Genomic DNA, 17,182 nt, shown 5'->3' with positions numbered 1-17,182 from the left:
GAAGGGGAGAGGAATAAAATCCAAAGGGAAGGAGGGAAAAAACCCCAAGTGATGCACAATACAATTGCTCACCACCCACTGACCAATATCCAGCCAGTCCCTGAGCAGCAATCACAAGGCCTCGGTCAACTCCCCCCAGTTTATATACTCAGCATGATGTTCTAGGGTATGGAACATCCCTTTGGCCAGTTCAGGTCAGTTGTCCTGGCTGTGTCTCCTCCCAATTTCCCGTGCCCCTCCAGCCTTCTCACTGGCAAGATGTGAGAAACTAAACCTAACAACAACTAAAATCATCGGTGTGCCATCAACATTGTTCTCACACCAAATCCAAAACACAGCACTGCACCAGCTACTAAGAAGAAAATTAACTCTATCTCAGCTGAAACCAGGACAATGTCAAAGAAATACTGCCCATTAAAGACTCCCCTTGCACTGGAGTGAAAACAGAAGTGAAATTGGGATGGGTATTTTTGAAAGTGGGATCTAGAGAAACAGTCTAATTGCAGCAAGCAACATTCAAGACAGCCTACTGTGAATTGAACTGTTCTCTCAGCTTCAGCTGCTGTGGCACACATTAAGGATCCTAAGCGAGGTATATTAACCTAAATAGAGCACAACTCTACACAACTCCAGATTTTATTCTTCTTTCACAACTTTGGTTTCAGTGTTGCAGCTAAAAGCTTTGACATGCATCCTACTAAAATAACCTTAAAATAACCTTTTCTTTTTTCTTCCTCCCCCTCTTAAGCTTCTCTGGTTTTGGAGCCCTGAAAAGTTCATAATATTCTCTCTCAAACCAAATATCCAAATACAGCAGCATGTGCCGAGGATCCTGTACCCCAGCACAGCTAGGCAACTGCCCTGTCCTGCTGCAAGGATCAGCAGGGAAGCCAGGGTTTGAGGGCAGGGAAGGCTGCCAGGGCTTGAGGGCATGCACAGACCAATACCCCTCTGGCTGGGAAAGTGCAGAAGAGGAACATCTCAGAGGTCCAAACAATACACAGCTTGCTACTGATTCACTGAGAGTCAGGGTCATGCAAAAATGTTGATACATCCCAAATCCCTAAAACTACCCTGCTTGTCATATCACATTTGAACTGAAAAAGCTTTCCTGATTTGAATGAGACAATATTAATGTTAATAAATTGTGCTAATATTTCATTTCATTAGCTAATCTTTTTGAGATTAGTTGAGTATATGTCTTGGAACACAGAAACGTTTTTGATCAAACTGAAGACTTACATAAATTGAGTTTCATAAGAAAGGGTAGCACAAATGTGAATAACCAGCAGCACTAGGAAACCAGCCAGTGTTCTTTTAATTTATTTTTTCTAATTAAATCCATTGGAAAAGGAACTGTTGTTCCAAAGATTTTTGGAATTGCTAAATATATATTGTGGCATTTGAACTGCCACATAAAAGAACATAAAAGTTACCACACAAAAGGCTATAAACCATCTCAAAAGTTAAGAGAGATGATACATGTTAACAGTTTAACAAAATAACACTCTGTTCAAGTTTGGGGACCAGATTTTGACAAACTTAAAAAAATTGAAATTAAGAATAAATCCAACGTCATTACAGATTACATTCCATGATTTCAGGAAGCATAGGCTCACTGATGAAGCAAAAATCCAAGATACTCAAAAGTAGAGCAACAAACCATTTTAGAACATCTTTAAACTATACTCTTCCCCGCAAATATCCATTCTCCCTGATGCAGACACTTATGTGGCATCTCTGCTTTCAGAACCACCTTTCACATAACACAATCCAAAATCCCAAGTTTATGCAGAAGTCTATAGGTAAGATACTCCATTACCTTCTCTCAAGTTCCTCCGTGAAGAAATACACAGGAAAATTGCAGGTTAGAATCCAGAAATGCACCTGAGAATAGACGTACAACCACATACACACAGAAGAGTTTATAAGCTATTCCTATTTGACTAAAGTTCTGAAATAGCAGTCTATTTTAAAAGATAATAATATAATGATTCTAGCATTTCAAATCCTAGATTTCCTTAATGCTCTACCGCTTTATAAGCAGCCTTCTATCACACAAGAAAAGGCAGCTGTCTGAGTGCAGCAGAACTCAATGAAAGGGAACCCCCCACTAGTTTCATTTTACTTTGTAAAGCAGGAAAAAAACAACAGGAAAACAACCAGTGGAACTAGCTTGTAATTAGTGTTTAAAAAAAAAGAAAGAAAAAAGAAAGAAAAAGTACAAAGTTAAAATATAAGAGTCTGTACTACTTTAATGGTGATAATTGCTTGAACACAACAGATTTTTTTTCATTTATAATTATAATTACACAAAAAAAATACATTAAATCTATTGGGAGGGATTTTTGTCAAGAGACATGAATGAAACTGTTACCGAAATCTCGGAATGAAGAACTTATTGACACCAATGTGATGTAGATAAGCAGACACTTCTTTATTGACGGCCGGGTGCGTGAGCGAGTCCTCTCACGATCAACGCACACCAGGTCCCAAAATCAGATTCCATATATAGAACTTATTCATACATATTCATTAATTATTCATGCATAATCATAGCATTTCCCATAAATCATTTACATACTCTCCTCCTATATCCGATTATGCGCAGTAAAGCTTAGAAAGGTCTAGAAATGGGTCTAGGGTACGATTTGGGTAGGTGGTATATGAGTCGGTGGTCGCGATCTCCCCCTGCCGGAATTACCTTTTACTAAAGTTCATGGTTTCTTGGCAGGCACCTACAAGCTGTTCCAGTCGACTCTCCCCAGTTCCCATTAATCTCATATCCTGACATTTCAATACACCTCTGCGTACAGAAGACTGGTTAAATACAAAGGAACCTTTCAACCCTAAAGTTATTACAATAGTTCCAGGCCCTTCTTCTAGCCTTGGTACAAGACGTACAGAAGATCTCATAGCAGCTTTTACTGTGCAACTATAAGTTTCATTAAAAATATTTCTTATCCTTCTATTTTTCAATTTTATAAAATGATTTTATAAAATCAATTAATCAATCAAATAAAGTCAATCAATCTTAACTTATTAACAAATCGATAACAAAACTGCTGTTTAAGTGGTATGCACATGAAATTATATGCTTGCAGGAAAACATACTGAGAAAAAAAAGCTGACTTTAAACCACGGTGATACTTTTCTGTAATACTGAAGGCAACATTCATCACAGTGTCACTTGCAGTTCAAATAATTGCAGATTAAAAAATATAAAATTATAAGATCTGCTAAGGTTTCTAGGATAGCTTTTGTGAATAGAGGAAAATGGAAACAAGAGATACAAAAGAGTAGCCTGTTTAGATTTCCCAAACTGAACAGGCTAACACAAGGCCAGCAAGACAAAACGAGATGAGAAATGATTAATGTTGCCCTGAAATCTTAGCTATATTTACAGCCAAGAGGGAACTTCAACTTGTTTGATCTCCTATACCCCTCAATCTAGAAACCAGGCTCCATAACCATTCAGAAAGTAGAAACTTTAAAAGATGGATCAACTCCTTAAGAGATGTTTTGGAAGCAATTCTCCAGCAAGTAGCTCAGAGTAGACATGACACTGTCTTTAATTTTGTCTGATCATGTACCACATGTGAACAGAGTCAACACTGCCTGTGGGAAAATTGAACAATGTAACGGACTGTTAGAAACTACACTGAAAGCAATGGGTAGTGGAACTTTCAAACATTGGGATACACATTTAGCAAAGGCCACCTGGCTAGTCAACACCAGAGGATCTGACAGCCCAGCTGACCCTGCCCAATCAAAGCTTTTACGTGCAGTAGAAGGGGATAAAGTTGCTGTAGTGCACCTTAAAACTATGCTTGGGAAAACAGTCTGGGTCATTCCTGCCTCAGGCAAAGGCAAACCCATTTGTGGGATTGCTTTTGCTGAAGGACCTGGGTGCACTTGTTGGGTAAGGTGGGAGGATGGCCAAGTTCAATGTACACCTGAAGGGGATTTGATTTGGGTGAAAATGGCCAATGAATTGTGTGATGTTAATTGTTACATAATATTGTATATTTTCACTTCTATATGACGATTAGTACACTGGGCATCTTGTGGTGCCCATGTCTACCACTCTGGATTTGAAGATTTTAACCTGACTCCTTTCCAACTGCCACACCAACCAAGAATGCCTTTGGTGAATCCAGATCAGCGCAGCCATAATAGAATCAGAACTGGCTTCGAGGTGCAACAATCCAACACCTCGTACCGTCTTCCCTGCTCAGAAAGAGTGTTACAACAGATGGATCCCAATGTCATGGACTAAATGAACTCAATGGACTTTAGAGAATGGTCCATAGACTCATGGAATGATAGCTGTATATTTATGTTAAAGGACAGGAGAGGTGGTGATGTACTGGAAAATTTAGCATGATATGAATGGTATGGAATAAGGAGTGGATACTGTCCTGGTTTTGGCGGCGATGGAGTTAATTTTCTTCTTAGTAGCTGGTCCAGTGCTGTATTTTGGCTTTGGTGTGAGAACAATGTTGATAACACACCGATGTTCTTAGTTGTTGTTAGGTAATGTTTATACTAAGTCAAGGACTTCTCAGTTTCTCAGGCCTTTCCAGTGAGAAGGCTGGGGAGGCACAAGAAACTGGAAAGGGACATAGCCAGGACAGGTGACCCAAACTAGCCAAACAGGTATTCCATACCATGGGACTTCATGCTCAGTATATAAACTGGGGGGGGGGGGGGGCTGGCTGGGGCCTGCTGATCATTGCTCAGGAACTGGCTGGGAATCGGTCAGTGGGTGGTGAGCAATTGTATTGTGCATCACTTGTTTTCTTTCCTCCCTTTCCCTTTGGATTTCATTCCTCTCCCCTTCTCCCTCCTTTTCATTATAACTATTGTTATTATTATTATTGCTCTTTCATTTTTATTTTATTTCAATTACTAAATTATTCTTCTCTCAACCCTCGAGTTTTACATTCCTTTCTAACTCTCCTTCCCATCCCTCTGGGTGATGGGGGAGTAAGCAAGCAGCTGTGTGGCACTTAATTACTAGCCGAGGTTAAACCATGACAAGGAGGAACAACCCCATGCATTAGTACATGCTGGGAGTCAACCGGTTCAAAAGAAGCTTTGTAGAAAAGAAATTGGGGGTTCTGGTGGACACCAAGTTGAACACAAGCCAGCAATGTGCCCTTGCCACAAAGGAGGCTAATGGTATCCTGATCTGCATTTGGAGGAATGTTGCCAGCAGGTTGAGGGAAGTGATCTTTCCCCTCTACTCAGCACTGGTGAGGCCACACTTGGAGTACTGTGTCCAGTTCTGGGCTCCTCAGCACATGAGAGACATGGACATAGAGTTCAGTGATGGGCCACAAGGATGATTAAGGGACTGGAGCATCTCTCCTGAGTAAAGGCTGAGACAGCTGGGACTGTTTAACCTAGTGAAGAGAAGGCTCAGAGGGCATCTTATCAATATATATAAAGATCTGAAGGGAGGGTGCAAAGAAGATGGAACCAGGCTTTTTTCATTGGTGTCTAGTGACAGGATAGGACAAGAGGCAATAGGCACAAGCTGAAACACAGAAATCTGAATTTTTCTACGTAGCAAGATATCAGCTGTTCCAAGTGGCATCAAGCAGCCAAAAGGGGTCTGGGACAGAAAAGAGTGTGAGGAATTAAAAAAAATGAGGAAGGATAAGCAAGAAGGCCTAGAAATAAAATACTTTGAAAAATCTTCATTACTGATGCAGGAAGTCAATGTTAATTACAACTGAACTGCTGTCAAGAGAAATCTCCTCCACCAAATGGAGCTGATTACACTTCAAATTAAGACAAAAATCAGTCATTGATATGCTGCAGAAGAGCTGTCACTGCATTAGCACTACTGAAATGCTTTCCTTTGATGTTTTTTTAAAATCTGTTCCTGCTAGAATCTGAGCATTTTTCAAGATGTGAATGTCCCCAGCCTCTGGGGAACCCTCCACGTGCACCTCCAGCTTCTAGACACCTGCAGAAATGCAGTTCCAGTGATAAATATGATTACAAGTCTTTAAGGACAAGAGTGCAGCTGCCCTCTCCCCTTGCTGCAGCAGTACAGATAAAGGAAGCCTATACTGAATTTGTTTCCTTCCAAGAAGAAGGATACAATAAATACAGGCACAAAGGTTTGCAACGTCCTTGTTTAGTGTGGTGGTGTAGCTGTGCAACACACCTACACATAAACAAGCTACGGACTAAAAGACAAAGGGCAAGATGTCGGTAAATCCCTTACAGCTCTACCACCAATCCAGGCAACTCTTCACAAGAGTAGAAGGCATCACAGTCAGAGCTGCTGATCATTCCTGGAAAACAAAAATTCCCATTCCCCTGTGGCATACTCTTTGGTAGATCAAACAGCCTTATGCATTGCTGAGAGTAAGCACTAACACTCAAGAGATTTTCTGCCTGGTTCATCCTAAGGCTGTGCTTTTCAAGAAGAGACAGTTGTACAGTAGAGACCTAAACAAAAAGCAAGCATGGCAGATGTCATTCACTCCAAAGCTTTAGCTCTTTATCCAGACAACCTGCGCACACTATTAGGGCCTACAATATTGCACTTTACTGTCTTTATGAAGGTAACACCATCAAGAAGCTACTAAAATGGAAAATATGAAACAGCTGCTGATGTGTTCACAAATCAACATTTATACCTTTCAGGCCATTAGAACCTTTTAAATATTATTTTCACTTTTGCCCCCAAAACTACTCTCTAGTAAGATACATTAGAAATTCATGTCAGAGCTACACCACGCAGCTGCTTGCTCATTCTCCCTCACCCAGAGGGATGGGGAGATGAATCGGAAAGGAATGTAGATGTAGGACAAGGCCTCAAGGACAAGAGTCCAAGTACTGATAGCCTGATGAATAGAGACTTGTTAGAACTTGTAGGGCACAAGCCCTGGGAACAAAGGAACAAGCTAACTGCAGACCCCTGAGCCATCACAGTTGAGGAGGCAACCAGACGGACAGAGAAACAAGTAGCCAGATAAGGGAACGGATGGTGCCAATATGTAATCAAGAAAGCCGTGTAGAAAGAAACTCTCTAACCTTGGAATAAAAATTATTGCTAGGTCAAGATAAACTAGTAAGTACCTATTGTTCTAATGGTGTGCCTTAAATATCAACCAATCAGTGTTTTTTACGCTTAAGATTTAACCAATCAGTGTGTAATATGTAGAAGGTAGAAACATATATAATTGTAAGAAAATCACTAATAAATGGACATTTGCTTGCATCAAGCTGCGTCCCGTCTCTTCATTCGCCGCAAATTGGTGACTCCAACGTGATCCGTTTAAGGATCTAACGTGAAGGGCTCTCGAATTGCCTAACTGAGCGACATGCAGCGAATCCCACAGAACTTAGAATGATCTGCTGAAAGGAAGCGGGAGCCGGCCGGCCATAAATCCCTCCGGAGTTGAGAGGTGAGCTGTGGGAAATCTGTAACGGGGAATCAGGCTTCGTCCCCAGAAAGAGACGTATATGGACTCATAAAGGGTCTTCTAGTCAGATCAGGGAGTCCGTGCCTCAGTCTCCTCAAATGGTGACCCCTATGGGGGTGTTCCGAAGCCTTGGAAGAATAAGGACGGAAAAAAGGCAGCTCGTGGAAGAGGGCTGCGTTCCGGAGGAGACGGCTTGGCTGAACGATCGTCTTGCTGTCTGGACCAGGCGGACAACCTAAACCCCGAGGATAACACCTGTATTCATTGAGACAGGTGAGCAGCCAAGAAACTTTAGAGACTTTGAAAGAATGAAAGTGTGTACATACAGCAGCCAATTGTATGATGCTGCCGCGGAGGGGAACTCCGTGTCAGGAATGCATTTAGCATCTTGGTGGCAAATTCTGACTACTCTTTGCCAAGTGTGGACTAATTCTACTAACGGTGCTAAACCAGAGGAAGCTGTAAATTCCACCGACAGCGCGACTCTTCTCAAGACACCGTCAGCGATGGCGATTCTGTCCACACCTCCTCTGCCCCCAAAGCTTCTGTCACTGACTGCAGCGACCCTCACAACACAGGACCAAGCACGGGAACAGGACAACTCAGACAATGATTTTATTGACACTGATAAACCTTTTGATCCAGGTCCTATAGATCTGGAAAAGGAGCTAGACCTTTCCCCCACCCCCTCGTCTCTCCTGATGCATTGATTGTATTTTTGGGGAGGATGAAAGGGAGTCTGAGGGATTGGTGGCAGGAATGCAAGTGGGAAACACTTAAGTGATGGGTTTTGGGAGTCACTAGGGCATGTTCAGTATTTTGTCAGACAAATCAACCTGCAGAGTGGCAGCCTGTGCAATACGAGGCTGTTAAAGGGTTAAGCAAAGCAGTGCGGGAAGGGAGGATTCATAATACATTTGCTATGTCCCTTCTTGAAGTGATGGCAGAGCCTTATACACTCACACTGCATGATTGGAAGTTATTGCTTTGTATGGTACTAACTGATACAGTATATGATGTGGTTATTTGATTTTTGTGAGCTATGTGTAGTGGCCTTGACTGAAAACCTTAATCGGGGAATTGCTGTTAACTATGAGCAGTTGGCTGGAGCAATTAACTGTGCCGATTCTGTGACTCAGGCAAGGTATCCCAGGGACAACCTTTTGCAAATGAATGAGATGGCTATTAAGGCAGTCAGGATGCGAGAGTCTTGCCACAGTCTTGCAGGGTCCTAGAGAGTCACTAACTTTAATACTAACTTGATTGATTGGCTTCAGAATATTTTGCAACAAGTCGAACATCAGGAAGCTCAAGGGTTGCTTTTAAAACAACTAGCTGTGATAATGCCAATGAAAATTGTAAACGGGCAACTTTCACAATCGCAACCCCAACATGTGTCTAATGATTGTAACGCAGAACTCACAGCAGACTGTAATTCTCAGGCTGAGTTCTGGAATGCAGCATAACAGATTTTTGCTTCTCTAATCTCTTCTGTAAGAATAGTACACGCTTTTCACTTGCTTAGTAAATTAGGCTGCTAGCTTGCTAAACAAAGTAATACTACAAATACTATTTTTTTTTCTGGCTTATTAACAGATGTTGATTCTGTCCATCATATGTTGCTACAGAACCGAGTTGCTATTGATTTTTATTATTAGCACAGGGACACAAGTGTGAAGACTTTGATAGGATGTGTTACGTGAATCTGAGTGACCACTGTGAATTAATTTACAAAAGTATACAAAACTCAAAAGCCTTAAAACAAAGATCTGCAACAGAGCCAGGGGCGGGATGCCTTTGGTCTCTTCTCACGGCTGGGAAACTTTGGGCCATGACTCAAAAGTATTACAGGATTTATTATAATTAACTTTAACCACCTTATTGATGTTTGCCTTATGTCTCCCATGCTTTTTTTTTCTGTATTCAGTGTTTAGTTGATTGTAACTTAAAGCAGGTCATGGTCACCCAGCTACACACACCCTTTGCCTCCTCACAATTAACAAGCATAAAAGGGGAGAATAGAGAATGTCTGAAGAGAGAGATAGGAGAGGAAACTGGAGAATTATTTGACCTAACAAGAGATGAGAGAACAGCTGGGTATTGTGAAGGAGACTAAGAAAGATAAACATGGTTATCTAGTGTTTAATAGGTATCTGCATACTTGTAGTGATATATAGCTATGTAACTACATGAACGATTCCTGCCCTGAGCCTGGTGGAGCATACAGCTGTGGTTTGTGTCCGGGCTCAGAGATGTAAATAGGGGCTTCTCTGTTATGGTAAAAGTGTTTCTCTTTGCATAAAAAAGAGAAGGAATGAAGGGAATGACCCCGAGGTATGTTCAGAGAAGGCATGCTATGTTTCGAACTTTTTGACTGAACCAGTTCTTGTTTGGTGTGCCCTTCCACCTATGTATAATGTTAATCCAAAAGAAGCTGATATTCTTTACACTTTGAATGTCGATAATTGTCTTTCTGTAGATACTAATGTAGTAGGAGGCTATGATGGGAACGTGTCGCAGCGGTTCTTCTCTTATCCAGAGTAACAGCAGGGAAAGCATTAAAGAGTTAAATCACCTTGTTTGGTAGGCAGTTAAGAATGTGAGTCAAAATTGCCACTGCTTTTTGTTGTTGGTTCAAGGACACGGCTGTGAGGATTTTGATGGTATGTGCTGCGTGGATTTTAGGCGCCCCATTGCAGCAACATGTTATCAAAATCTGAGAAAATTTCAGCCTTTTTTGGCATCCATTCACTCAATTGGCAGTATTGTTTGTTTGCTATTACCTTGGTTGCTGTCATGTTTGCAAGGGCCCTGCAGAACATGGCAAACCTGGTACTAGCTGTTCAAAAACAAAAAGGGGAAATTGTAAAATTGTACGGAACAAAGACAGTGGGTTATTTTGACATTGATAATATGTCTTAGTTGGTTTTTTATTTGTTCTATTACTTGTGCCTTGTTTTTTGCTCGATTTCAGGGGTTCTTTTTGTGCAACAGGAAGGGGGAGATGTAGGACAAGGCCTCAAGGACAAGAGTCCAAGTACTGATAGCCTGATGAATAGAGACTTGTTAGAACTTGTAGGGCACAAGCCCTGGGAACAAAGGAACAAGCTAACTGCAGACCCCTGAGCCATCACAGTTGAGGAGGCAACCAGACGGACAGAGAAACAAGTAGCCAGATAAGGGAACGGATGGTGCCAATATGTAATCAAGAAAGCCGTGTAGAAAGAAACTCTCTAACCTTGGAATAAAAATTATTGCTAGGTCAAGATAAACTAGTAAGTACCTATTGTTCTAACGGTGTGCCTTAAATATTAACCAATCAGTGTTTTTTACGCTTAAAATTTAACCAATCAGTGTGTAATATGTAGAAGGTAGAAACGTATATATTTGTAAGAAAATCACTAATAAATGGACATTTGCTTGCATCAAGCTGCGTCCCGTCTCTTCATTCGCCGCATGTAAAACTCAAGGGTTGAGATAAGAACAATTTAATAGGTAAAGGAAAAGCCACACAGACAAGCAAAGCAAAGCAAGGAATTCATTCAGCACTTCCCATGGGCAGGCAGGTGTTCAGCCATCCCCAGGAAAGCAGGGCTCCATCACATGTAACGGTTACTTGGGAAGACAAACGCCATAATGCCACATGTCCCCTTCCTTCTTCTTCCCCCAGTTTATATACTCAGCATGACATCCCACGGTATGGAATACCTCCTTGGCTAGCTTGGATCACCTGTCCTGGCTGTGTCCCCTCCCAATTTCCAGTGCCCCCCCACCCCTCTGGCTGGCAGGGCCCAAGGAACTGAAAAGTCCTTGACTTGATAACACACTGATGGTTTTAGTTGTTGCTGGGTTATGTTTATATTAACATTGTTCTCACACCAAATCCAAAACACATCTTTGCACCAACTGCTAAGAAGAAATTAAATCTATCCCAGCTGAAACCAGGACACCTACCAACATCCAAAAGGAAACACCACTGACACAGAAGCAACAACCTTACAGTTTTTTTCCTTACAAAATAGTAAAATGATGAAACTGTAGAGCTAAATCCTATCTTGGACTTGAATACTGGTGCTGGGAAAGCAAACACAGGCCTTGCTGCTGCATGTGGCAGCTCAGGGTCTCATGGAGCCAGGCAGCTACTGGGGTGATGGGTCTAAGGGAGCATCCAGAGACTGATCCTCATTCCAGGCACCACTCCCAGCAAAGGGGCACAGCTATAAAACTAAGAGGCAATTCCACCATACAGCACAGGAGCACTGGGAGTAAAATGATGGACAACCTGTTAGTAAAATAAAAAAGTACAATATTGGCATTATGAAGGTATAAACTATAAGGACAATAAAATCAGCAAAACCAAGTTATAGATGAAAACTTGATACTAATGGTTGATAGCAGAAGAGGTTTTTTTCACTCTACAGGTCTAAATCAAGTACTTTGTCAAGAATGTTTTCTATGCTTAAGTTCAACAAAACCTTAATAAAATTAACACGGGTATGAGATCAGCCACATCCATATGCTTTATGCATGAAGCAAACAGGTGGGCAAACACAGTGGAAAGAGCTGCCTACAGAGGCATCTGAGGGAGCCTTGGGGAAAGCAGCCCAAGGCCACCAGTACATGCTGCAGCGTGATGCTCCAGGGAAGGGGGCGGGGGGGGGGAAGAGAGAGGACTTTTAGGACTGTCCTGATTTCGGCTGGGATAGAGTTACTTTTCAAGTCCTCTCAAGACAAGGACTTATAACCAGGCTGGGGCAGCAAGCATATAAAGTTTCTTAATGTTTATTCCTGCTCCTCTTATTTGTTTCACTGCATTTGGAAAAGCAAGACTTCCTTATTAAATGCTAATGAAAACAAACCACTGGGATTTAAACACTGACTACCCATTTTAAATGTTACATTTATTGATGATGGTAAGTGATCACCTCTCCTTTGGTGCAATTATGCCACATTTGGCCAGAGAAGAGGAACTTTATTTAAAAGTAGAGCCCCAGGCTCAATTCTACAGTGTAATTTTTGTATCTTCTGAATACTGGACTAGACTTGGGCTTGATCTGACAGAGACTCTTCAGCTTGACTTCTGCAAAACCAAGTTTCTAAATCAGGATTCTGTGGAACCTGTAACTGATAAGAAAAAAACTTCCACAACTCCACCGTGTGTAAAAATGAAACCAAAACTGAGGAGCACTGATGGATCCTCCCTCTATAACTAGTAGCCCAGTTTCATGCTGTCCCTCTCTCAGCCCAGAATTAATTCAATTCATGGTGGCCTAGCAGGTCAGAGAAGACAACTGCCAGAACAATCACTTCCTGCAGGACTTGGAAAAGTCCATTCTTTCAACTGTGCTATATAAAAACCTGACGTTACATATGGGCCTATTGCGGAGGAAAGTCCGCCTTGCACGCATGAACTAGGCCTGGTTACCTTGACTTCGTAAAAGCTTTCACAAACACTGAAGTTCACAAGTACATCTCAATAAACTATAGGAAAAACTATGGGAGTAATAACAGAAATTTCAACTTAATAAGAGAAGCATACATAACTGAGGATCAATTCAAACCAGGAGTAGTTCTCCTGAGCTGTTCAGTGCCAGACAAGTTATTAAGAACACTCTAATCATGTTGCAGGGAATATTCACATTTTCTAACTTCCTTCCAGATAAATACTTTCTCATTTTGCAACAAAAGCTTTAAAAGTCATGATAGCACCAGCACTTGTTGCACAGTATAATACCAGACTATCTTAATGAGGGACTAAAGAGTCCTTAAACTTCTGATGCAATCTCTAAAACGTAAATGACATGATAATTTAGACTGAGAGCAATGACTTACTATAAACACCTGAAAGATACCGGCCTTGGGACACTGAGCCAAGTCATACACTGCTATTAAAGCAACAAATTGCTTCGTGGTTTAACATTGTGTCTTTCCTAGAATATTGTATGTGCAGCAGTTGGATTCTGGGTGCTATTTTAAGATAAAGGAATGGAGAGTATTTAAACGAGATGTTATCTAGCAGCTCAATATTGATGATCTAATTTGGAAACTGGATTAAACTGCACAGATAAACATGCTTCCAGCAGAAAATGTATCCTACTAATCCTCTCCCAGCAGATCTGTCTCCATGCAGCATTAACAAGATTGATCACTAGCAAAGACATACAGTGATTTCATTGCAGATATCTAGATTGGTATAATCTCTAACTCTCTGCATCTTAAAATACCAATTCACAACCAGAAGGAAAGAGAACCTAAGTTTATGAATGAATGCTGGAAGCAATGAAACATCCTTGAATGTTATCAGAAATGTATAATTTCTTAGAAAATATTAGTGTTTTTCAATTAATTTTCAAGGGTACTTGTTGCGACGGAGGGAAGACACAGTCGCTCAATATGAGTGATCAGCAGACTTCCTTTATTGTCTCTTACAGTCACCTTTTATGCCTTCTTATAATTAGCTCATACATATTACAAAAGTTAAGCTCATTATTGGTTAGTTGCCTAAATACCAAGCCCACCCCTAGTTTCTCTTCTGTAGTTTTCTGTTCCCACCTGCAACATTCTTTTCCCACCAAAATCTTCCTGTTATTGTGTAACAAGGACAGCCAAAGACAGTGTATTTTGCTTTACTTCAGATAAGCTGAGAGCGATGTGCATTTTTGTTCAGCCAGCTGGACTATGTCTATGTGACCCTTTTCAGCTAGCCAGTTATCCACAGGTACTGAGTATGCAAATATGTATTTATTTTATAAAGATTAAAAAGTTACTATTATTCTATGCTTCCCACATTAGGTAGAATCCTCTCGTATTCCCATCCCAGATGGGATCCATCTGAGGGTACTGAGGGAGCTGGCAGAGGAGCTTGCCAAGCTGCTCTCCATCATTTATCAACAGTCCTGGCTAACTGGGGAGGTCCCAGAAGACTGGAGGTTAGTCAATGCGATGCCCATCTACAAGAAGGGCAGGAACAAGGATCCAGGGAACTACAGGCCTGTCAGCCTGACCTCAGTGCCCAGGAAGGTTATGGAGCAGATAATCCTGAGCGCCATCACACAGCACATGCTGGACAACTGGAGGATCAGACCCATACAGCATGGGAAAGCACTTGGAAAGGCAAGTCCTGCTTGACAAACCTGATTGATATGTAAGGGTTAAAAGAATAAGAGACTGGTCAACTTTGGTGAGTTGGCAGGGGTTCACTAACCTTTGTACAATGCGCTAACATCTGTAGAATATAGGGAAATACTTAGTTGCTACATATTTGTGGTCTGAGAGTTTAGACAAGAGGATGTAGAACCATAAGGGTATGTCATAAATAACCTTGGACAATGGTGAACAACCACTACAAAGGAAGATATAAGTTTTCTGTAACTAGGGAACAGGATGGTGTGTTCCAGAACAATAGGATAAGAAGTTTTAAAATCAGTAGAAATGAACTGCACATGCGCAAGAGACCCTGAGTCAAAAGTTTATGCAGACAGACTTCAAGCCTTCATCAGAAGACTCTCCGAAAGAAGACTCTCCGAAAGAAGACCTTCAAGTTGGCAGCACGCATGCACGAGGAGGTGGAAAAATATGTAAAACATTTCAGGGAAATAGTTTGAATATGTATTAGTTTTCTGGGAAATGTTATGCATATGTATTAGACTGTAGCATAAAAATAGTTGAGAACCAGAGCTGGGGTGTGCATACTACCGGGAGCGATCCCCTATGCACCTGGTGCCACAAATAAAGAAATACCTGCTTAACAATGACTCTGTCGTTATTGAGTTTTATCTCGGAATCCTGGCCCAGCTGCACCTAGCCTCCCGCCTTAGCAAGGAGTGCTAGAAAGCAGGGGGGCTCAGAAACTCCGATTTTCGATATCATGATCTCCTTCTATGACAAGATGACCTGCCTAGTGGATGAGGGAATGGCTGTGGATGGTGTCTATCTGGACCTTAGTAAAGCCTTTGACACCATCTCCCACAGCATTCTCCTGGAAAAACTGGCTGCTCATGGCTTAGATGGGTGAAAAGCTAGCCGGACAGAAGAACCAAAAGAGAGGTGGTAAATGGAATTACACCCAGCCGGTCACAAGTGGTGATCCCCAGAGCTCAGTATTGGGGCCAGTCCTGTTTAATATCTTTATTGATGATCTGGATGAGGGGATTGAGTACACCCTCAGTAAGTTTGCAGATAACACCAATTGTAGGGGGAGAGTGTTCATCTGCTTGATGATGCTAGACAGGCTGGACCAATGGGCCGAGGCCAACTGTACGAGGTTCAACAAGGAGAAGTGCCAGGTCCTGCACTTGGGTCACAACCCCACGCAACGATACAGGCTTGGGGAAGAGTGGCTGGAAAGCTGCCTGGCAGAAAAGGACCTGAGGGTGCTGGTTGACAGCTGGCTGAACATGAGGCAGCAGTGTGCCCAGGTGACCAAGAAGGCCAATTGCATCCTGGCTTGTATCAGAAACAGTGTGGCCAGCAGGACAGGGGAAGTGATCATCTCCCTGTACTTGGCACTGGTGAGGCTGCACCTTGTATACTGTGTTCACTTTTGGGCCCCTCACTTCAAGAGGGATGTAGAGGTGCTGGAGTGTGTCCAAAGAAGAGCAATGAAGCTGGTTAAACATCTAGAGAACAAGTCTTATCAGGAGCAGCTGAGGAAACCAGAGTTTAGTCTGGAGAGGAGGAGGCTGAGGGAGAAACTTACTGCTCTGTACAACTACCTGAAAGGAGGTTGTAGACAGGCCGGGGTAGATCTCTTTTCCCAGATAACAAGTGACAGGACGAGAGGAAACACCCTCAGGTTATGCTAGGAGAGGTTCAGATCAGATATAAGGAAAAATTTCTTTACCGAAAAGGTGGTGAAGCATTGGAACAGGCTGCCCAGGGAGGAAGTAGAATAACCATCCCTGGAAGCATTTAAAAACTGTGTAGATGTGGTGCTTAGGGACATGGTTTATTGGTGGATTTGGAAGTCCTGGTTAATGGTTGGACTCTATGATCCCAAAGGTCTTTTCCAACCTAAATGATTCTATGATTCAAGCAAGAGACACACTGATTTCTATTTTGGAGTTATCTTTCTCAACAACTTGTTTTCCTTGCTATGGGGAGAAGAATCTTTGGTTTTATCCTTTAGGAAAGTCAATCAGGAAGCTGGACAGTGTTTCCAGTTCCACTACTGCTTGTCATATTATTTAATATGTGTAACCATAATAAAGTACAGAAAATATAAAAAAAAAAACCAAACAGAAAAAAGCCATTTACTGTGGCATATGATGCACTGTCACAGCACTCTAAAAGCTAGCCAGCTGCAACAAGGTCTTTTTACTGTCTCACACCAACACACTCTTCATGCAGGTCCCTCTGCTGCCTTTTCCTTGTCTAGCCTAACCCAGGGCACACATTCTCACTTCTCTTTGCTTCTTCCTCCTCTCTTCCTTGGCTGCTCCCTCTTCATTAGCTGTCCAACCTCTCAACAGAACCAGCCACAGCTGCACTTTATCTACATCAGCCAATATGCTGCCCCTGAAGCCAGCACACAGTAGTATATTATCAATGTTAATTAGCACAGCTTCGTTCCTCTACAAGTCTGTCCCCCCCCTCCCCCCCGGCTCCTTTTTTTTCTCTTTTTCTCCTTCACATTTCGTACCTTAGGTATTTAACAATCATAACAACCTTTTTTACAAAAAAGTTTTTCACATAGTCCTCTCAAACTCGTCTACAAGTGGACCTGTCAGTCCCCC

The 17,182-nt window shown here is 41.9% G+C and overlaps 1 protein-coding gene across 1 annotated transcript in view; it reads right to left on the bottom strand.

The window, feature by feature from the left end:
- The window catches only part of LOC129734868 (uncharacterized), an 806,097-nt gene that overhangs the window by 209,446 nt on the left and 579,469 nt on the right, over nt 1-17,182 (bottom strand). The window lies entirely within an intron of this gene.

The sequence above is a fragment of the Falco cherrug genome (assembly GCF_023634085.1).
Source record: "Falco cherrug isolate bFalChe1 chromosome W unlocalized genomic scaffold, bFalChe1.pri SUPER_W_unloc_1, whole genome shotgun sequence".
Classification (NCBI taxonomy): domain Eukaryota; kingdom Metazoa; phylum Chordata; class Aves; order Falconiformes; family Falconidae; genus Falco; species Falco cherrug.
The sequence above is the reverse complement of the archived record's forward strand: the minus strand, read 5'-3'. Positions and strand labels throughout refer to the sequence as shown.